The sequence below is a fragment of the Dipodomys merriami genome, unplaced genomic scaffold, assembly GCF_024711535.1.
Source record: "Dipodomys merriami isolate MVZ:Mamm:240054 unplaced genomic scaffold, mDipMer1.0.p SCAF_53, whole genome shotgun sequence".
Classification (NCBI taxonomy): domain Eukaryota; kingdom Metazoa; phylum Chordata; class Mammalia; order Rodentia; family Heteromyidae; genus Dipodomys; species Dipodomys merriami.
This window is the reverse complement of record NW_027206102.1, coordinates 6,399,399-6,422,997: the sequence shown is the minus strand read 5'-3', so window position 1 is coordinate 6,422,997 and position 23,599 is coordinate 6,399,399. Positions and strand designations below refer to the sequence as shown.

Sequence of the window (23,599 nt, the reverse complement as noted above, 5' to 3'; positions counted from 1 at the left end):
GATCTAAAAAGCCATGAGATAGAAAATGAAGTAGCCATTTTGAAGAGTGTATATCACCCACACATCATACTATTGTTCCAGGTGATGGAGGATGAAGACTCTGTGTACCTTGTCACTGAGCTGGACACTCGGGGCTATCTCTTGGGGTGGGGCAATAAATCCCCTTGCAGTCACCTATTAGAGTATGAAGCCAAGAGATTGTTCAAGCAGATCACGAGTGATGTTCACTACATTCATGAGAACAGAATTGCACACTGGACCTGAAGGCCGACAACGTCCTGTTGGATACCAATTGCAATGTCAAGGTCAGTGATTTTGGCATTAGCATCAGGGTGACAGGGAAGTTGCTAAAGGGGGGTTTGTGGAGCCTTGCTATTCCTGAAATGTTCCTACAGAACATGTTCAATGGGTACAAGGTGGACATTTGGGAACTTAGGCGTGCTTTTGTATATGATGACAATGGGAAAGTTCCCATTTGAGGGGAATAAAATGATTCAGATACGGAAACAAATCCTAGAGGCCAGGTACACCGGTCCCCTTTACCAACTGCAATGGGACATGATCTCCTTCCTAAACTGCTGACTGTGGGCTTCAATCTGAGGCCTGCTATTGAGGAGATAATGGAGCACTGATGGCTGACTCTAGGTGTGGGTTTTGGCCTGCTTCCTGATGAGCCACTTTCCAGCAAGCTGGACCCCATTATTGTCACAGTCATGGGCAACATGGGGTACACCCTAGCTGGTATTGAAAGGACATTCCAGGACACAGCATTCAATGAAGCCATGGGCACCTACCTGCTCATCCAAGAAAACTTGAAGGAGAATACCAGAAGTGTGGAATAAAAAACCATGCCTTTGGCTAGTCCACCATGCACACCTCCTGATGACAATCCCACCAGCCCTCTCCACGAAAAAGAGCCACCTTTTCTTCAGGATATAACACCTCCAGCTTGTCCTCAAAATTTCAGTTACCTCTTGAGAGCCCGAAGTGCCAGTCTGCCTGTCCTTCCACTCTATACCCTTCAGAGCTCCAGTTCCAGCTACATTTGGGGCCTAGATTCTTTTAGCTGGTCGGGCACACTAGACATTTTCCACCCAGTGAAGACAGTGGTTGGGAAGGAATTAACTGTTGATTTGTAAGATTTCTCAATTCCTATTCTTTTATTTTTTTTCCTTTTGTTTGTTGTGGGTATGTGTGAGTGTGTGCTGCTACACCTCAGTGCTTTTTTTCTTATGCTCTATTTCCTTTGCCTTCTCTGTTCTCTCTCCACTTTTCTCACCTTCTCCCTGCCCCTGCCCACCATTTTTCTTCCTTTGTTTTCATTCCTCCCATAACTACTCCTATTCTACTTCTCCTGTTCCTCTTCTTGATGTTCTACTACTACCCTCTACCATTCCCTCTCACTCTCTTCCTGCCCTTGAATCTGTCTCTCTCTCCATCCACCTCCCTCACTCCTCCTCTCTCTGTGCACTTCTCCCTTTTTTCCCTCTTTCCCTTTCTCCCACTCTGTCTTCCTCTTTTTTTCTTTCTCAGTTTTCATGGCTATGTCTGGTTCTCTCCTGCTTGAGTTACAGTTCAGGCTTGCATTTCTCTATTTCCTTGAAGATGGAGATTTCCCAGACTTGCTGTAAATGCAGTCTTCAAGGTGTCACCTTGGGAGATAGGTAGGATTACAGACAAGAGCCTACAGCATCAGGGAATGCAATTGGCTTTGTTAATCTGGTGTGGCAAAGGTTAGTTTCTCTATTTTGAAAGGGGATTTGTGTATTTATGTGAGGGACAGCTGTGTAAGAGTCACCTTACAATTGTTTGTGGAACCTGTTGCAACAATGAGAAGTACAAGTTGTCATGTCCAAAACGAGCTTTACAACGTCGGTGTGGGGGGGGGGAGGGGGGGAAGGAGAAGGATTGGGATTGGGGGTTAGGGGGGAGGCTGGGAAGGGATGTGAAGGGTAAACAAAGGAGGAGGCTGCAATGCTTGGTAAGAAATGTACGCATTATCCTGCCCATGTAATTGTAACTCCTCTGTACAGTATGTTCACAAATAAAATTAAATTAAATTAAAAAAATTGTTTGTGGAAGGAAGGGGTGATGGGTTAGTGTAAATGGACAGGGAAGGATGACATGTGCACTGTACAAGTACACTGAGAGGTGTCAGATTCTTAGTGGAGACTCTATGAGTCCCCAGAGAGGCCCCCTCCAGAGCACCCAGCTTGTACATGGTGCTTCTGTTTCCCAGTAAAGACTTTAGGCCTCATGGAAGAATAGCAGAGCCCAATTTTTCTCCTTGGGGAATAAAGAATGCTATCAGAGCCAAGTTTAAATATTTGAAAATTCTGAACATCAAGAGGCAATTTTTGGAATCACAAAGTGTATGAATTAAAATACATTCCCTTCTTTTCAGCTAGAGGTGATCAAGGAACAGGAGACCTGAGGAATCATGGAGATAAACTGGGATCTGTTTAAGGACATAGCCTGGATGGACTTTGGTTGTATATGGACCACACCCGTGGTTGGGTGGCCTGGGATGACTGCTTTCCCACAAGAACAAAATTCAGTAAGATGTGAGCCTTCACACTAGAATATTTGTATTTGTTCACCCAGGGCATTAGAATTGCACACAGAGGCAGTGCTGAGGATTGATATTGCCTTTGGGTGCCAAGTGTGTGATGGGGAGGAGTTGGGCAAACCTGGCCTTTTCTATGTGTACACTGGGTCAGGTGGCTGAACCCGCAGAGTAGACTAATGAGATTAGCAGTAAGAAGAGGGCTGGGGCTCCTGGTAGATCAGTGGTAATGCTCAGGGGTATTTGGGAAGCAATGCTATTCTCAAAGAATGAGATGGGTTTCCTGTGAGAGAAGCAATAAGGGTCCAAATAGGCAAAGGATGCATAACTGGTTTAAGACAGGGTTGATACTGATGCTGAAAGAGACCTGAGGAGGAATGTAAGGAATGCTGAACTCATGGAACAGTGTTCAGTGAATAGGGTGGGTGGGGAAGGAAGTACTATTAATTTCCATGATTTCTCAATGCTTTTTCTTGTCTTTTTGTTTGTTGTGTGTATGCATTTGGGAGTGTGCTGGCTTGAACTTTGTTCTTTTTCTCTTTCTCAGTCTCCTTTTCCCTCTGTGGCTTTTCCTTGGGCCCTCCTCCCTCTAATGTCTTTAATCTCTCCTTTTTTACACCCTCTCCTTTTCTCCTCCCTCTAATCTTTCTCTTCTCCCTATCCCATTTCTTTTCACTCAATCCTTTCTCCTGAATTTGTCTCTTTGTCTCTCTGTCTTTAGGTATGTATGCATGTCCCTCTGTTTTTCTCTCTGTCCATTTTCCTTCTCCCCCTCTTTCCCTTTCTCTCTCTTGAGTGTGAATGTGTTTCTGGCTGATGTTCTACCAGTGGAGTCACTCTTCTAGTCCTGATTTTCTACTGAGTTGGACATGGAGTCTGCTCAAGCTGGCTTTATCTACAGTCTTCTCAGTGTCAGCGTGTGCAGTAGTTAGGATTATACAGGTGAGCCTCCAGCACCTAGAATTTGTGACGGTACAGCACAGGTTGGTTTCTCTGTAATTACAAAAGGAATTTGTATACTTGTATGAGGGACAACTTAGAAATGTTTGGGGGAAGGAAAGGGTGTTGGGTTGGGCTGCTGTGGAAAATGGACAGAGAATTACATTTCCATAATACAAGGGTTTCAGCACTGAGACATGTCAGATTCTTAGGAGAGACCCTTTGAGTCCACAAAGATGCTTCCAGTTGACACCCCCCTTCCCCAGAGCACCAGGCTTTGGGCTTGGTGTTTCCTTTTCCCTGGCAGTTCTCAGGGGAAGCCTCTAGGTCTTATGGAAGAAGAGTAGGGCCTGATTATTGTCCTAGGGCACATAGTGTGGAGGAAGCTGTTTCAAATATTGCCACACTATAAACCTCCAGAGCCCATTTTTGAACCAAAAAATGTAGGAAATATAATACTTTTCCTTCCTATCAACTAGAGGTGGAGAAACCTTTGAATGAGCAAGAGACCTAAGAAAGAATGAAAATATAGGAGCATGTGGATGGAGATGAGTACATGCAGACATGAGCAGAACTTCAGTAAGATTAGATATGAACCTCCACCACTGGGATATTTGTTCAGCAGGGCATTAGATTTCTACACAGAGGAAGTACTGAGGGTGATTCTGCCTTTGGGTGACAGGTGTGTGATGAGGAGGAATTGGACACATTGGACTTCTGCTGTATGTTCACTGGAGTCATGAGGCTGAGCATGTAGGGCAGACTGATGAGATTTGCAGCAGGAGAAGACTGAGGCTCCCAGTGAAACAGGGTATACCTCTGGGTTATTTAGGAAACAGAGCTCTTCCCAGAGAATAAGATAGGATTTTTGTGACAGAAGCACTGAGAGCCAAAAGTATACAAGAAATGGGCACCTTGCTGATAGACAGGGCTGACCCTAATGCTGAAGGAGAGCTGAGAGGAGGAAACTAGGGACACCTGAATTCCACATGGATCATTGTTCAGTGAAGTGGGTGGGTCGGGAGGGAAGAACTGTGAATTTCCATGGTTTCTAAGTTCTTTTTCTTTGTCTCAGGCGTCCTGAAATGAGGGAGTAGACTTCAGTTCATGTCAGTGGGTTTGTCTTGAGGCTAGTTTCTAGTAGTCCCAGAGCAGTAGAGAGGGTGCCTAATCACTGCTGCACTGGGTAGGATTTCAGTATTGGGTTGCATTAAGGAGATGTGGGAGAGGGGCATTGTGGACCCTTGAGGCTGTGGCCAGGGCCTTGTGCCAAGCAGGAGGCAAGTCATTTTATGATTTCATGCCAGTCTTGTCTTAAGGGGCCAGATGAGCTCACTCTCTAAAACTCAGGTCTTACTTTGACTTTTCAATTGACAGTATAATGCATGTGCATGCTAGAACACTCCTAAACCTTTGTGGAACAGATGGAGTGCATTTGGCTCAGCACTTGGAGAGAAGACGAAAAGTTGGCCTAAGGATGAGGATTCCACAGGTTAGCTACAATGTCACACAGACCATTATCTAGGACGGGTTCATGGCTTGCAGAGAGACTTGGAAGAACTCGAGTGAGGAGTTGAGGTGGTATGGAAAGGCTTCCCAGAGGAGGAACAGGTTATTTGGTGTGTGTACACCATCTCCATATGTAAGATTGAGGGGCAGAAACTTCAGGCAAAGGGCTTGGAAACACAGGTGGGGAGACCACGAGGCAAGGGTGACAGGGGCTCTGGAGAGGAGTCATGGGAAAACAGTGGGAAAGAGCTTTGACCATGTATGGCAGTATACTTGTTGAATAAGTGTGTGAGGGAATAGGTAGGCTTTCATTCAATGGACATTTACTGAGTGCCCACAGGATCAGTCACATCATGCTGAAGACTGACAGAATGCTGGGAACAGCATAAAAATACCTCTCTTTGTGAGTTTACACTCAAGCATGGAGAATGAGAATACCCAAACTTTACAAAAATACCACATAGTATATATGAAAATGAAGATTAAGGCAGAAAAATTCAGGATGAGTGTTCGAAATACTCTATGTTTTTGTGTGTTTGCAGATGTGTGTTGTGTACACATGTGCACAAGGTTTTATTTTTAAGTATCAGAGGAGACCTGTTTGGCAAGGGGGTTTTGGGGAAGGATAGGGGATTGAGCAGCTGGGTGTTGGGAAAAGCATTCCAGGCAGTTGGAATAGCAGTGGCCCCCAGCTGGTACAGTACAAATGCCAGTGTGGCTGCAGCAAGGAAGCCTGGGCTCAGTGGAGAGAGACAGGATCAGAGAAGCCTCCTTCACCAAACGAGGCTGTGGGCAGAGGGGTGACCCATCATGCTTCAACAATGTCCTGTAGTTCTCCTGTCTATTCTAAAGCCACATTTCTTCCTATATGAAAGGGTATGTTTGATATTGGTGTTCCTCTGCCTGTATTACTTCATGAAACTGAGTGTCCTCCAGTTCCATCCATAGTGTCTGAGTGTTGGTTTCTTTTTTCTGGTTCCTTTTTGGTGCTTGAATTAGGGCCAGTAAGTGGTCCCTGAGCATTTAGCTCAAGGCTAACACTTTACCTCTTTGAAGCACAGCTCCATTCCTGGTTTTCTGATGGATATTTGAAGTAAGAGTCTCATGGACTTTCCTGCCTGGGCTGGCTTTGACTTCAATCCTCCTATCTCATGTATAGTTAGGATGACAGGCAGCAGCCACCAGAGCCAGGAAAATTTATTGTTTATTTTTTTAGGCTGAATAATGTACTACAATATGTATGTACTGTCTTTTTATTGGTCCAGTGATTGACACTTGAATGATACCCTATATTATTGTGAATGGTGCTATAGTAAAAACAACATGCATGCAGATAAAAAAAGTATTCTATGGCTGGCTGCTGCCAGGTCATTATTAAAATCTATCCTGTGTAGGAAAGTGCATGACCCCAGAAAACTTGGAAGTGGAGCTGTGGCTTAAGGAGTAGAACACTCACCTTGAACATGGACTTCAAGCCCACGTATTGGCCTGTGCTTGCACCCACCCACACTCATAAACAGACAGAGAATAGTATGCTGTGGGTTGTGTTTACAAGGATGATTTTGGGAGGGACAGGGAAGGGGGAATGGGAAGACCAGCTAGGGACAGGGGCAGGGGCCTAGGCTGCAGTGGTGTCATCTAGGCAGAGAGAAATGGTTCTCTTCTGGAAATAGAAGATGACTATCTTAATATTGATGCTTTTTATAAGCAAGTAGTAATCGTACACAGGACATGACACACACTGATCAAACAAACCTCACCTTCCCCCTTTTCATCCCTCCTTCCCAACCTCTGGCCAGCACTAGTCCATGGTCAACATTATTCTCTACATATCTGAGCGATCCTGGGCCATTTGTCTCGATAACTTTACTTAATCTTTGCTTCCATTTGTCACGAAATGATAGCTTTCCAATCACTGTTATGCTTGGAAAATTCTCCTTTGTGTGTGTGTGTGTGTGTGTGTGTGTGTGTGTGTGTGTATGTGTGTGTGTATGTGTGTGTGAGTATGTATGTGTGTGTGCATGTATATATGTGTGTGAAAGAGAGAGACCATTACCAATTTCTCCATTGATAGACATTTAGACTGAATCTATACCTGAGCTGCTATAAATAATCTAGAAATAGACATATTATAATTGTACTTGAGTTCATGTATTTATTTAGAGACCTTCAAACTGTTTGCCATAATGCTTGTATCAATTTACAATCTGTCTGACAGGAGTTCTCTCTTCATCCTGGCCAGCATGTGTTATCTTTCTATCATTTTGATTTTTAAAAAGTTTTCCAGCATGGCTATAGACACTGGACATTTTTTCATATATTTTTGCCTATTTGCATTTCTTCTTTTTGGAAATTTCTATTCAGATCATTTACCCCTGTCTCTTTTTTTTTTTTTTTGCCAGTCCTGGGTCTTGAACTTGGCCTTGGCACTGTCTCTGAGCTTCTTTTGCTTGAGGCACTCTAGCACTTGAGCCACAGCTCCATTTCTGGCTTTTCTATGTATGTGGAACTGAGGAAGCAAAAGCAGAGCTTTGTGCATGCTAGGTGAGCACTCTACCACTAACGCACATTCTGAGTCCTGTACAATTACTTATAGAATATAAAAACCTAATTAGGAAAGATTCTATCTTCCTTCAAGAGCCATTAAGAGTTCCATCCTGCATCATAATAGTTAGTAATGACTTATTAAAAATAACACCTTGGGAAATTTTCCACTTCCGGCAATTGACAATGGTGGCTGTTCCATAAACATATTTGGAAAATAATGTCACTGAAACCTTTTAAAAATGAAATAAAATACAAAATAAAAACATTGCTATGGGCAAACTCAGATAAACAGAGAGTCCTTTACAGAGCAATGGCAGACAAGAACTTGAACTACTCAGCAACAGTTATGGTAAGGTCTCAGCCCTTCGGACCTCATGGTCTTATCCTAAGGTTAAACTTGGCATCTTTTTAAAATCCTATTTGTGCCAGGTACTGGTGGCTCACACCTGTAATCCTAGTTCCTTGGGGGACAGAGATCTGAGGTTCTAGGTTCAAAGCCACCATGAGTAGAAAGCCCATGAGACACTTATCTTCAGTTAACCACCAGGAAACTGTAAGTGGCATTGTGGCTCAAAGTGGTTGAGCATTAGAGCTCAGGAATAGTGCCCAGGCCCTGAGTTCCAGCCCGCACATGACCAAAAAACATACAAACATCAATTTGTTTGGTTTTGAAACAATGTAAATAATTTCAAATTGATGACATTTTAATTTCAAAGCAAATGAATAACCTTTCAAGAGACAAGAGGCAGGAACTCCACCCACCCTGACTCAAAAGGCCTTGAAAGTGAGTTGTGACAAAATGTAGTAACAACAGCCAGTACAGGATAGGGTTGACTGGCAAATCCTCCTGCCACCACCTAGTCAATTATGAAGCCAGGAGGCTGTTCAAGCAGATGGTGAGTGCTATGCAATACTTTCACAAGAACGAAATCACACACAGATACCTGAAGCCCAGGAACATCCTGTTGGATGGCAAATGCAATGCCAAAGTCAGTGATTTGGGGCTGAGCATCACGGTGTTGCTGGGGCAGTTGCTAAAGTGGTTTTGTGGAGCCTTGATATTCAGACCTCGTGAAATGTTCCTTTACAAAATTTATGATGTCTATAAACAGGACATTTAGATCCCAGGTATGCTTCTGTATGTGAGGACAACAGGAAAGTTCCCATTTGAAGGGAGGAAGATGGCAGACATGGCTACACATCCTTGAGGCCATGTACACAGCTCCCTTTTATCTATCTGCGAAGAGACACAATGTACTTTCCAAACTGCTGACTGTGGATGTCACTAAGAAACCCATGGCTGGCTGTAGATGTGGGGTTTGGCCTGCTTCCTGATGAGCCACTGCCCAGCAAGCTGGACTCCATTAGTGTCACAGTTCTGTGTGACATGGGGTACAATATAGCTGACATTGAAAAGGCAATCCAGGACAGGGCATTCAATGAAGCCATGAGTACCTATCTGGTCATCCAAGAAAACTAAAAAGAGAGTGCCAGAAGTGTGGAGTGGAAAATGATGACTTTAGCTATTCCACTGTGTACAACTCCTCAGGAACTTTGCACTAGCCCTCTCTCAATGAAGGGGAGTCAGCTTCACTGCACAACTTAACACCTTCAGTTTGCCCTCAGAATTTCAATTGCCAGATGATAACAAACAGTTGCCTCTGAAGAGAGGCCAAGGTCCTAGTCTGCCTGTCCTTCCACTCTGCTCCCCACAAAGCTCCAGTACTAGCTTAATCTGGGGCCAGGATTCTTTTAGCTGGCTGAGCAGACTAGAGAGTTGACACTTGGTTGAAAATGCCCTTCCCTCTTGGCAGCCACACGGGGAATCCATAGCCTCCAGATGGAATAAGTGATGGGGCTGGAAGAGTGTGGCTCACAGGATAGTCGCCATTTTTCACAAACTCTGGTACTGTGTGAAGCCCAAAAACTAATGTCCACAGCTTAAGAACAAAGCTGTTCCAGAGAAAGATGTGCAGCACTCTGCCACAGCACTAGGGTGTGGAAAATCAGAGAGGTGTGGAATTGAAGAGCTGCAGGAGGGGAGGGAGTCATACAGGAAGTTCACACTGCTGTGTGCCCAGTATCCTCAGCAAAGGTCTCAATCCAGCATAGCCAGGCATAGTCCTAGCATAGCTAGGGGGTTCTCCAGCTAGCATTCTTTCTAGTGAAAGGACAGCTGACAAGCAGCTGACTTTTAAATTTTGAAAAGTAGGCTGAAATGTGGCCTCAAGCTGTCTGTACCTTCTGAGCTTGGTGAATACACCTCAATCCCTTACTTTCAAGTAATGTCACTTTATTAAACAACTTTTCCCATTTGTTTCTGAACACTAAGGTGTTTGTGTCCCAAATGCTGCAGTAGGTCATCATCTCACCTTCCAGATATGTTGCATATTTTCCTACTTACTTACCTAGTTTGTTTACTTAGGTTTAAAGTGAGGCCCTTGGGCTTCAGGGGGATCTTAGGGGAAGGTGGCATCCTGGACTCGTTTCTCCTTTGGCAGTCTCTAGGTGACTGTGTAAAACTCCTGAGAACACTATTTACTCTGGCTGTGTCGAAACTCAGGGGCACATCTTCATTGGGAAAATAGAGAGAACTGTCTCCATGGACCATGAGGGTAGTTTCTGCCCCAACTTTCCTCCATTTTAATGCAGTTTCTTGTGTGTTCTGTCTACACCTAATCACCATTCTAACATTATGCCATCATCCAAAAGTCCCTTATTTCAGACTTATTTACTCACAGTAAAAAAAAAATAGTAAATTTTAAAGACCCGATTTCCTACACAGGTTACTTACAATTGCAACTGCCCTGGGAGTCCAAATTTCTCTAATGGGAATCAGAGTGCTGAGGGAGCTGAGTTTCAAATTTGAGAACATTCTGAGCAAACAGAGTCCCTGGTTACACTGGAAAAGTGTATGAATTAAGCTAATTTTCTTTCCTTTCAGGTAGAGGTGTATAAACATGTTAAAAAACAAGAGACCTGAAAAAGCATGGATATATAGTGATATCTGTGGATGGACCAGGCCTGGGATGACTGTCTACACATGAGCAGATATTTGAATGAATCTGTCTCTCTGCCTCTGTCTCTGTCTCTATCTCTCCTCTCTTTCTCTTTCAGTTTGCATGTACATCACAGGTGCTCTACCACTTGATTCCAACCTCCAAGCCTGCATTTCTTTTTTTGTGTGTGAAAATACCGTACAGAGGGGTTAAAATTACATGGGCAAGATAATGAGTACATTTCTTATCAAGCATTGTAGTCTCCTCCTTTGTCTCACCTCACATCCCTTCCCATCCTTCCCCCGCCCCCCCCAGTCAATCCTCCCTCCTCCAATCCTCCTCTCCCCTCACCCCTACTCTGCCAAAGTTGTAAAGTTTGTTTTCAACATAACGACTTGTACATCGCATTGTTGCAATAAGTCCACCTGTATTCCCTATTTAAAAGATTTGTTTTTTCCCTTCCCCTCCACAAATTATACCAACATCAAATACAGTGAAAGCAGGGATTATACTGTTGGGGAGGGACATACAAAGCAACAAAGAAATAATCTTATGTTTTAGAAACAATCCCATGAAAGAAAAAAAAACATTTGAATACATACCTTAGGGTTCATTTCCCCATTACATCAACTTATCTGACTGTTTCTGCTTGACTCAGATATATACTAGTTATTGCAAATAAAGGAAACCATGGGACCTATGTTTCTTTGGGCCTGGCTTACTTCACTTAATATAATCTTTTCCAAGTCTTACCATATCCTAACAAATGGGGCAATGTCATTCTTTCTGATGGAGGCATAGAATTCCATTGTGTATATATACCACATTTTCTTGATTCATTCATCTGCTGAGGGGCATCTGGGTTGGTTCCATATCTTAGCTATGGTAAATAATGCTACAGTAAACATAGTTTCGCTAGTAGCTTTAGTGTGGTATTGTTTGTGAGCATTTGGGTAAATGCCCAAAAGTGGGAATGCTGGGTTATAGGAGAGGTCTATGTGGAGTCTTTTGAGGAACCTCCATACTACTATCCAAAGTGGTTGGACAAGTTTACACTCCCAAAAACAATGCAGTAAAGTTCCACTCCAGCATCTGTTGTTATTAGAGTTCTTGATTTTAGCCATCCTAACTGTGGTGAGGTGGTATCTCAATGTTGTTTTGATTTGCATTTCATTTATGGCTAGGGAGGTGTGTCTATTGGTCATGTGTCTATTGGTCATGTGTCTATTGGCCATACTTCTTTCCTCTTCAGAGAAGTTTCTCTTTAAGTCATTAGCCGACTTAATTGTTGGGCAGTTGTTTCTTTGAAGATTTGTTGTTGGGGGATTTAATTTTTTGAGTTCCAGGTATATTTTAGTTATGTGACCCTTGTCCGTTGTATGAAGACCTTCTCCCAATCCGTGGGCTTTCTATTGATCTTGCTAGCTATGTCCTTTGCCATGCAGAAGCTCTGCAATTTCATGCACTCCCATTTGTCCAACCTTTCTTTGATTTGTTGAGTTTCTGGGTCTCTATTAAAAAAATTTGGACCCATGCCAAGGAGACCTACGGTTTCTCCTATTCTATCCTGTAATGTTTTCAGAGTGTCTGCTTTGACTCTGAGGTCTTTGATGCATTTGGAGTTGATTCTGTGCAGCATGATATATAAGGATCTAGCTTTAGTTTTCTACAAGTAGTTAACCAATTTTGCCAGCACCATTTACTGAAGAGGATGTCTTTCTTCAATTCTATCTTTTTAGCTCCATTATTAAAGATTAGATGCCAAGCCTACATTTCTATGCTGTGTTTTTGCTGGCTTTAAGTACTCTGTTCTGGGTGTGAAGTTCTGGAATAGTTAGGATTTCCGTCTAGAACCATACATATATGGCAGTACTTTTGACCTTGTTCATCTGGTGAGACACAGGTTGGCTTTTCTAATGTGGAAAAAGGGATTTGTGTACTTGTCTGGGGGACAGCTGTGTGAGGGACAAGTTACAAATGGATGTTGAAGGGGGCTGTGGGATAGTGTGTACAATCAATAGAGAGGCAAGGCATGTATACTGTTCAAGAGTGTCTGCACTGAGAATTGGGATATCTTGATAGAGATTCTGGGAGTCCCCTCAGAGGCCCCCAGGTGTCACCCCTTCTCCAGGGCACCATGCTTCAGCACAGTGCTTCCTTTCTCTTGGCTTTTCTCTGTTGAAGTCTCTAGGCCTCATGAGAAATAGCAAGTACATTTTGTTCCCCTAGGGAAGAAAGATTACTGGGAGACCTGAGTCTAAAGTATTAGAACCTTCTGAACATCCAGAGCCCAGTTTTAGATCCACAAACTTTATAAATTAAAACATTACCCTTCCTTTCAGCACCAGGTGGAGAATCCTAGGAAGGAGCAGCAAGATACATGAGAGAGCATGGAGATATATTGGTGCCTGTGGATGGACGGGGCCTGGATGGACTTTGCCTATGGATAGGCCCTGCTTGATATGACTGTATTGGGACATGAGCAGAAATTCAGTATGTTTGGATATGATCCATCACTGGGTTATTTGTGTTCGCTTCTCCAGCGGCATTAGATTTCCACATAGCAAGTGATTTTGTCTGATGCTGCCTCAGCTGACAAGCATGTAATAGGGAGGATTTCGGCACACCTGATTTTGCTATGTGTGCACAAGGGTCAGGAGGCTGAGCCTGCAAAGCAGCTGATGAGATTTGCAGCAGAAGGTGGGCTGTGACTTCTGTTGGATCAATGATCCAGTTCAGGATTATTTGGGGAATAGAGCACAGCTAACAGGTTGAGAATGTATTCCATTGAGAAGAAGCAATGCAGAACAAAAGAGGGCAAAGGATGGGCACCTTCCTGATAGGCAAGGTTGACACTGATGCTGAAAGACAGCTGAGAAGATGAAGCTAAGGACTCCTGAATTCCACATGGACCAGTCTCCAGTGAAGAGGGTGGATGGGAAGGGAAATAGTGTTATTTTCCTTATTTTCTCAGTCCTTTCCGTTCCTTTCTTTTTGTTGTGGGTATGTATTTGTGAGTGTGTGCTGGTACTGGCACTTGAACTGGGTGATTTTCTCTGTGTCTCCTTTTCTCTCTCTTCTTTCTCCCCATTTCCTCTCTCCCCTTTTCCAGGTAACTTCCCTCCAGACTATTCATCTCTTCCTCTTCTTCCTCTTTTCCTATTCTCTTTCTTCTTCTCTTCTTCTTCTCTTCCCTTCTCCCTTCCTCTGTCCTCATAAATCTGTCTTTTTCTTTCCTGCCTCTCTAGATCTTCTCTTTGAGTTTGAATGTTCATAACCGGTGCTGTACCACTTGAGTCACACCTCCAAGCCAGGATTTTTCTAGTTAATTGAAGATGAAGTCTGCCCAGGTTGGCTTTAACTGTGATCTTCGGGGTGTTAGCTTCTGGAAGAGTTAGGATTACAGGCATGATCAACCACCATCAGCAATGCTTTTGATCTTGTTAAACTGGTGTAGCACAGGATGGCTCCTCTGATGTGTAGTTATCTGAGGGACAGGTGTGTGAGGAACACCTTGAAAATGGTTGGGGGAAGGACAGGTGTGGTAGGCTGCTATGCCAAATGCACAGGTTGAGAAGTAGGTGCAAAATTGAAGGGTTTGAACACTGAGTGATGTCATATCTGGGTAGAGATTCTGTGAGTTCCCAGAGTCCCCCAGCTAACACCCAGAATTTGGGCATTGTTCTTCCTCTCCCCTTCAGTTCCCATGAGAAGGCTCTAAGCCTCATGGAAGAATAGCAGAGCCCTGTTTTTGTTCTTAGGGTATCAGAGTGCTGGTGAGCAGAATTCTGAACATCCAGAGCTCATTTTTTTCTTTTTATTTATTTATTTTTAAAATTTTTATTGGGAAAATACTGTACAGAGGGTTTACAATTACATGGGCAAGATGAGTACATTTCTTATCAAGCATTGTAGCCTCCTCCTTTGTTTCCCCTACCCATCCCTTCCATCCTCCCCCCACCCTCATTCCCAATCCTCCCCCCCCACCAAATTTGAATCACATAAATGTATGAATTAAAATACTTTTCCTTCCTCTCAGCTAGAGGTGGAGAAATCTGTGAAGGAGCAAGAAGCCTAAGAAAGCATGAAGATATTGGATGGACCCTGCCTGGGATGAGTGCATCTGTACATGAGCAGAAGTTGGGTAAGATTGGATGTGATCCTCCACCCCTGGGCTATTAGTGTTGATTCAGCCAGGGACATTAGATCTGCACACAGAGGCAGTTGCTGAGGCTGATGCTGCCTTTGGTGACAAGTGTGTAATGGAGGAGTTAGGCCTTTGCTATGTGTGCACTGGGATCAGGAGGCTGAGCCTGAAGAGAAGACTTGAGATTTGCAGCTAGAGCTGGGCTTGGGCCTCCTGGTGGATGAGGAGTCCAGGTCAGGGCTATTTGGGGTGCAGAATGAGATGGGATTCTGGTAAGAGAAGCACTGAGGGCCACAAGAGGACAAAGATGAGTACCTGGTAAATGACAGGATGCACACTAAACCTAAATGAGAAATGACAGGAGCTAGGTTATGAAAGGAGCTGAGGAATACTGAATTCCACATGGACCAGTGGTCAGTGAAGAGGGTAGGTGTAAGGAAGTACTTTTGATTTCCATGATTCCTCCATGCTTTTTTCCCCTTTTTCTTTTTGTGTGTATGCTTATGCTGGTACTTGGACGCTGGACCTCAGTGCTGTTTTCTTATTGTTTCCTTTTTTTCTCCTTCCTATCTTCCCTTTTCCCACATTCCCTCCTCTACCATCTTCTTCCCTTTTCTTTCTCCCCATAACTTCTACTATTCTATTTCCCCTATCCCACTTCTTGTTCCTTTCATGCACACTTCCATTCTCTCTCCTTCACTTCCTGCTCATGAATTTGACTCTGACTCTCTCTGGTTTTTCCTCCCTCTTTCACGCTTTCTCCTTTTCAGCTGGCATGGTCATGTCTTGTTTACTATCACTTGAGTTACACCTCCAGACTTGCAAACCTCCAAATAGTCTGCAAACCTCCAAAGGGGAAGGCTTTTCCTTTTGCTTCCTTCCTCCTCTGCTTGCCTCTCCAGTGGCCTATCCTCAGGCCTCAGAGCTCTTCACAGGGTGTCCCTGCTCTGCTCTGCTCTGCTCTGCTCTGCTCTGCTCTGCTCTGGATGGAGCCTCTTGCTGTCTGTCTCTCCCCAGCCCCTACTCCTCAGAACAGACAGCCTATATATAGGCTGGGCCCCTCCCCCACTCCAACAGCTATAAAAGTTTCAACCTCCACTAATTGCCCTGCCCCCACGAAGCCCACTGTTCCATCCCTTCTTGACCCCCCCTACAGCTAGGCCCAGGGGAACAATGAGCTCAGCATGTGGGGGGGAGGAGGATGCCTTTGGCCATGCTGTTTATTACACTACCATTACATGATAGCTCCCGGCCTGCATTTTTCTAGTTAAGTGAAGATGAAGTGTTCCCAGACAGGCTGCTGGGATAGTTAGGATGACAGGCAGCTCCTCCAGCATCAGGCAGTGCATTTGACTTTGTTAGTCTGCTGTAGCATACCTTGTTTTCTGTGTTGTTATGAAAGGGATTTGTGTGCTTATGTGAGGCACAGCTGTGTGAGTGAGACCTAAGAAATGGTTGTGGGAGAAAGGGGATGGTGGGCTGGTAGACAAATTGACAGGGAGGGAGGGACATGTGCACTGTACAAGTGGATCAGCACTGAGTGTTAGCTTATCTTGGTAGAGACACAATGAGTCCCCAGAGTGGCCGCCAGCTGACACCCTTTCCCCAGAGCACCAGGCTTTGGGTATGGTGCTTTCCCTTGGCAGTTCCAAGGGAAAGACTATTGGCCTCATGGAAGAGTATACCCTAATTTTTATGCTGGGTGAACCACTGTGCTGGGGGAGATGATGTTCAATAGTCAATCATTCTGAACACCAAGAGTGCATTTTTGGAATCACAAAGTGTATACGTTAAAATATAACCCCTTTGTTTCAGCTAAACATGGTGAAATATATGAAGGAAAAGGAGACCTGAGAAGGCATGGAGATATAGTGGTACCTGTGGATGGACGGGGCCTGGATGGACTCTGCCTGTAGACACATCCTGCCTGGGCTAACTGTATTCCCACATGAACAGAAATTCAGGAAGATTAGATATGAGCCTTCACCACTGCGATATTTGTGTTGGTTTAGGCAGGACATTAGCTTTGCCCAGATAGGCTATGTGGAGACTGATGCTGCCTTTAGGTGACAAGCATATGAGGGGGAGGAATTGGGCAGACCTGGCCTTTGCTATGTGTACACTGGGAATAGCAGGCAGAGACTGTAGAGCAGACTGATGCGATTTTCAGCATGAGGAAGGCTGGGCTGTCATTGATCCAGCTCAGGGAAATTTGAGTAGCAGTGATTCCCTCAAAGAATGGATGGGATTCTAGTGAACGAAGCAATGAAGGCCACAAGAGGACAAAGATGGGTACATGGTGAATGATAGGGTAGACAGCAATAATAAAGGAGAAATGATGAGATCCAGGTTATGAAGAGAGCTGAAGAATCTTAAATTCCATGTGGACCAGTGTTCAGTGAAGAGGATCGGTGGAAGAGAAGTACTCTTTTTTTTTATATATATATATATTTTAATTGTATTTTATTTTATTTGAGAACATACTGTACAGGGGGGCGACAATTACATGGGCAGGATAATGCATACATTTCTTACCAAGCATTGCAGCCTCCTCCTTTGTTTACCCTTCACTTCCCTTCCCTGCCTCCCCCCTCCCCCCACCCAATTTTACCCCCCTCCCCCCACCCAATTATATCCCCCTCCCCCCCCCACACCGACATTGTAAAGCTGGTTTTGACATGACATTTTGTACTTCTCATTGTTGCAACAGGTCCACCTGAATCCTTAAACGACTTGTTTGTCCCCATCTCCTCCACATGTAATACTGACATCAAATATAGTGAAAGCGGGGGTTACACTGTGGGGGAGGGACATACAAAGCAACAAAGAAATAATCTTATAAATGCGTTAGAAACACATGCATGAAAGAAACGAAAACATTAAAATACATATTTAAGGGTTCATGAAATCAAGAGTACTTCTCTTAATGTGATGTTAAGAGAAGTACTCTTGATTTCACTATTTTCCCTTTTTCTTTGTTTGTGTGTGTGTATGTGAGTACATGCTAGAGCTGGGGCTTGACGTCTGTGTAATTTTTCTTATTCTGTTTCTGTTTATTTCACTTCACTCTCTCCCCTTTTTCCTCCTTTCCCCCCATCATCTCTCTTCCCTCCTCTTCTAACCTATACCATCTCCTCCTCTACTTCCCCTTCTTCTCATCTTCCTCTCCTCTCTCCTTTCCATTACCTCTCTTTCTCTCTTCCTGTTCATGAATCTCTCTAAGACTGTTTGTTCACAAAAGGCTAGAACTCCACTACTTAGAGCCACAGTTCCACTTGGTTTTCTGATGGTTAATTAGAGATGTCTCACTTTCCTGCCAGGGCTGGCTTTGAACCAGGTCCTCAGAGCTCATCCTCCTGAGTCGCTAAGATTTCAGATGTGGGCCACCAGAACCCAGCCAGAGGTGAACTTTTGGTTCAATCCTGACCTCCTGCACATGAACTGCAACACAGGAGTGCTTTTCCGTCACACTTCCATTCAACATTCCACATTCCTCTTTCTCTCATGCAACATTCTCCTCTTCTTTTTTGTACCTTTCTTCAAAGTCACCTAAATCTAATTATTAGGTCCTCTCTCAATTTTCCAAAGCACTAGCTAGCATTCCCATTCACTAGCATCCCCTTTCTTGTAGCTATTTGCTAGAATGTAAAAGCTTTGACCCTAAGTGGCTTTGGTATTTCTTGAGAAAATTTCTAGCAATTTGTAGTTATCCTAAACACTGTACTGAATGAATGAAAACATTATTCTATTGGTGATAGAAAGTTTGAGTTTTAAGCGCAATTTTTCTAGAATCTGATCACAGCCTAAACTGCCACTGGAAACATCCCTGAAAATTTCTTAGAGGTGGTATTTTCCTTTCCAGGCATTCCATCAGAAGTCTCACTTTATTCTGAATATACAAGTCTGCCAATGCCATGAAAAACTAGTTGGTTTCAACCTACTCAGTGAGAGGGGGCAGGGTGGGGGAACGAGTTTTATTACCACCCTCTTCCTCCTCGTCCTCGTCCTCCTCGTCCTCGTCCTCCTCGTCCTCCTCGTCCTCCTCGTCCTCCTTGTCCTCCTCGTCCTCCTCGTCCTCGTCCTCGTCCTCGTCCTCGTCCTCCTCCTCCTCCTCCTCCTCCTCCTCCTCCTCCTCCTCCTCCTCCTCCTCCTCCTCCTCCTCCTCCTCCTTCTTCTTCTTCTTCCTGGGGTTTGAACTCATGGCTTGAGCAATGTCACTGAGCTTCTTTTGCTTAAGGCTAGCACTCTACCTCTTGAGCCACAGTGCCACTTCCAGCTTTTACTGTTGATGTGGTACTGAAGAGTTGAATCCAGAGCTTTATGCAGGCTAGGCAAGCACTCTACCACTAAGCCACATTCCTAGCCCATCACTACTTCTATTCTACCATATCTATGCTGTTTTCCTGCACCAGGATTTTCTGTGTGTGTGTTAGTCAGTGTTGTGGTTTGAACTCAAAGTGTGAACTCTGTCCCTTCACTTATTTTTTTTTAACTTTTATTGTAAAGAGGCTATACAGAGGAGTTAGAGTTACATGAGTAAGGTAATGAGTTCATTTCGTTTTTTTTTTAATTTTTTAAATTACTTTTTGGTCCGCTCGTGGGGCCTGAACTCTGGGCCTCGACGCTGTCCCTCATCTCTTCAGCTCAAGGCTAGTGCTCTACCACTTGAGCCACAGTGCCACTTCCAGCTTTTTTCTTTCTGCTTATGTGGTGCTGAGGAGTCGAACCCAGGGCCTCGAGCATGCAGGGCAAGCGCTCTACCACTGAGCCACTTTCCCAGCCCATGAGGTCATTATTTGTGAAACATTTTAACACCTTTTTTTTCAAGTTTTTAATTTTTTAATTGAGATTAAGTGATTACATACATTTCATAAAATTCACAGTATTGTGGGATAGAGATACTTAAAGTCACAAACACTTTTTAACCTTCATGAGGCGCATTGTCATTATCATGGTCTATAAGGTTTATGGTCTCTACCAACTTGACTTAAATTTTATTGAGTAGCTTTGTATATGTGGTCATCAAAGAGATTATTTTGTAGTTCTCTTTTTTTGTTGGATCTTTGCCTAGTTTGGAGATGAGTGTGATACTGGCTGTTTATTGAGTGGTAAGGACTTTCCTGTCCAGGCTGTCTTTGAACTATGATCCTCAGATCTCAGTCTCCTGAGTAGCCCAGCTCAAATTATGGGGTTTTGTTTGTTTGTTTGTTTACTTGTCAGTTGTATACCCTAGACTCTGTCCCTGAACTCTTTTTCCTCAAGGCGAGGGCTCTCCACTTGAGCCATGGTACCACTTCTGGTTCTCTGGTAGTTTATTAAAGATAAGATTCTCATGGACATTCCTGCCTGTGCTGGCTTTGAACCATGATCCTCAGATCTCTGCTTTCTGAGTTGCTAGGATTCCCGGCGTGAACCACCAATGCCTGGCTCATGATATAGTTTTGATAGTGAAAAGATCCTGTCCAGAAGTCAAGATGGCCTTCACTGGTCCTGGCTCTGCCGTCTTCTTCAATCTTGAAAATTTTTCAAGATTTTCTTGACTGTTTTCAAAATTATATGCCACTTCTATTTTATCGATTGTTTTTCTTAGTCTTGTCTGAAGATTTATCATGAGTTGACTTGGGTCTTGCATGGTTGGAAGGCTGTCGTGAAGTGACACTGTGTGCCTCCCACTGCATCCCACCAGGTGGCTGGGGACATCAGTTTGTCCCAGCAGTGAAGTAGGTAATTTTTTTTTTGGGGGGGGGGTCCAGTCGTGGAGCCTGAACTCTGGGCCTGGGTGCTGTCCCTCAGCTCTTCAGCTTAAGGCTAGCACTCTACCACTTGAGCCACAGTGCCACTTCTGGCTTTTTCTTATGTGGTGCTGAGGAATCGAACCCAGGGCCTTGAGCATGCAAGGCAAGCGCTCTACCACTGAGCCACCTTCCCAGCCCCTGAAGTCGGTAATTTTGATCACTTGAAGATAGCCAAATTTGCCTGTTTTTCTACTGTAAAAATTCTCCTTTCCCTTTGTGACTGAGTGATGTGTGGGAAAACACATAAGGCTGTGGAAATATACCATTACTCACACCACTGACAGTTTACTTATGTATTTACATATTTATTCATATCTGAACTGGCTAAGGGATTCCTGTTGAATGCATTGGGTTGTAATTCCACTCCTGTCATGGTTTTGATGTGCAAATGGTTCCAGACTTGGCCAGTGGGAGCTCCTTCTAAAAGACTTTTATTAGTGCTTTAATTTAATTTAATTTAATTTTTTTTGCCAATCCTGGGGCTTGAACTCAGGGCCTGGGGGCACTATCCTTGAGCTTCTTTTGCTTAAGGCTAGCCCTTTACCTCTTGAGCCACAGTGCCACTTCCAGCTTTTCCTCTTTATGTGGCATTGAAGAACCCAGGGCTTCATGGATGCTAGGCAAGCACTCTACCCCTAAGCCCTCATAAGTTCTTTTGTTCTTCACTAATACTCAAGATTGATGTTTATTTAGTACCTTCCATGCTCTGGCCTTTGAATAAACTATTATCCCAGGAGCTGTGGCTGGTTGGCATTTAGAAACCAACATCTTTTCTTTTGAGATATTATTGTTCCTAGGCCCTTTTGGAGAAGACAACTGGAAAATATATAAAATTAATATACAAAATACATGTATGCATGTATGTGGATGTGCATTGATATATACAACTACATACATGTATATTTACACATACACACATTTAAATTTATATTAATTTCTTTTAGTAGTACAGAAATGTAAACTCAGAGCCTCTTGCTTGCTTCGCTTGTTTCCTAGTAATTGAGCCACCCTTTAAGCCCTGCTTTTTGCTGGTTGGTTTGGAGGGGAAGTCTAATAAACTTTCCTGCCTGGACTAGTCTCAAACTTCAGTGTTCAAGCTCTTAACTCCTGAGTTTCTCAACTTCTTATTGGTACACCAATCTATGTATATATATCCATCTATATATACTCAAAATCATGAGTTCACACTGACACCTCCAATTGCAATCTCACCCCAAATATTCTTCCAGGATTTTTTTTCTTTTCCATATTTGTAACTACCAAGAAACCCATTACCCTTGATAGGATGACTTACTGAGTCATTTATTCTGTTTGTAAACAATCTCCTGTGATTGCCTGTGATGTTGTAAAATAATGTATTTGGCATTTTTCCATGGTTCCTGACATAGAAATCCAAAAACACTCATGCTTTCCGGAGTAACAGGGGTGGTAGTACGATCTTTTGTTCTACTACTTGGTCATTGACCCTGGGTGCTCAATCGGAGCTCCTAAGACCTTAGTAATTTCCTGAGTTGTAGTAGCATCTGACCCAGAGCTATGAATCCTTTGGAATTTCCTGTCACAAAAGCATGTTCTAAGAGGTGCAACCCTTGATGTACACCTGGATAGGCTCAGGATGGGAGATGATCTTTTTATGATGGACTGGTAGTGCAAACCTTTAATCCCAGCATTTAGAAGGATAATGCAGAAGGGTCTTGAGTTCAAGGCAGGCTTGCTCTACAGTAAAACCATCTTTTAAAAAATCAGATTTAATAGGTACACTATTTGGGGATTAGCTCCAAATTTGTTTTTTGGTTTCATGAAATTTTGTTATGACTGTTAAATTTATACTTGCCAAGAGATTCAAACTTGCCTGATCAGCCCATTCTCTCTCTATTGCTCTGTCTCTATCTGTCTGTCTCTCTGTCTGTGTCTTTCTGTCTCTCTGTCCCCCTGTCTCTGTGTCTGTCTGTCTGTCTCTCTCTCCCTGTCTCTGGTCGATGTCCTCATGGTTACCACATGGTTTCCAAGGTAGCAGTAGCAGCATCCTCCCATGTGCCCAGTGTCCTTGGCAATGGTCCGCTAGGCCTCATGGAAGAGTAGTAGTAGAGTCCACCAAGCTCTCACAGAGACTTGATTCTTGTGACTATTTATCAGTCCCTTACACACTAGTTCATTCATTTCAGGAGGCATGACTAGTGCTGTGAGCCCAGCATACCTGGCATAGTCTCCGTGTAACACACTCAGGCCAAGTGCCTGGTGCTACAGGATTCTGCAGCCGAGTTTCTGGTCAAAGTAAATCTGACACTGAGCTGGCCTTCCCAGGCTGAAAGACAAGTGGAAAAGTAGCCTGAAGGTATCTTTACCTTCAGAGGTGGTAGGGGTTGCAGCTTGATCACATGGTGACTTCATCCGACAACCTTTTACCTTTGTCTTTTAAGGTGTTTTTGTTCCAAATGCTACAGCAGGTAATCACCTTACCTTCCATGTATGTTTCTTGTCTGTTTATATACTTATTTGTTTTTTTTTTTACATTTGAGCTGAAGCCCATAGATCTGAGGGTCAGGAGGCATCCTGGACTCTGCTTCTCCTACTGTGGGCTCTAGATGACTGGGTCGAACTTTTCTTGAGCACACTCGTTATACTGGTTAGGTTGGAGCATAAGTGCAAGTCTTCATTGGGAAAGAAGAGGGACCTGTCTCCATGTACCATGTCAGTGGTTTTCTGCCCCACTTTCCTCCATTTCAATGCAGTTTCTTCTGTGTTTGTTTTCGCTATAATCCTCCACTCATCAGTATCCCAACATCCATCATCCAGGAGGACCTGATTTCACACTTATTGGCTCACAGTGGTAAAAGATAAAACATATATTTGAAAGACCCTAATGCATACACCCTGAAGTCATTATTGCAACTTCCTCTGTTAGCCCAATTTTTCTCCTCAAGTAAACAGAGTGTTGTGAGTGCTGAGTTTTACATATGAGACCACTGTGAACATGTACAGCCTATTTTTGGAATCACAAAGTATATTAATTAAAATATTTCCTCTTCCTTTCAGTGAGAGCTGGAGAAACCTCTGAATGAGCAGGAGACCTAAGAGAATATGGAGGTATAGTGGT

General features: G+C 43.7%; 1 long non-coding RNA gene across 2 annotated transcripts; it reads left to right on the top strand.

Annotated features, from left to right (window-relative positions):
• Positions 1 to 3,050: 3,050 nt before the first annotated feature.
• LOC138811447 (uncharacterized) lies at positions 3,051 to 23,587 on the top strand. 2 transcript variants are annotated; one of them, XR_011367398.1, is made up of 3 exons: positions 3,051 to 3,508; positions 14,600 to 14,704; positions 23,539 to 23,587. It is a non-coding gene; the product is annotated as an uncharacterized lncRNA (long non-coding RNA). The 2 variants fall into 2 exon arrangements; XR_011367399.1 differs by lacking the exon at positions 3,051 to 3,508 and adding an exon at positions 12,978 to 13,053.
• Positions 23,588 to 23,599: the final 12 nt, after the last annotated feature.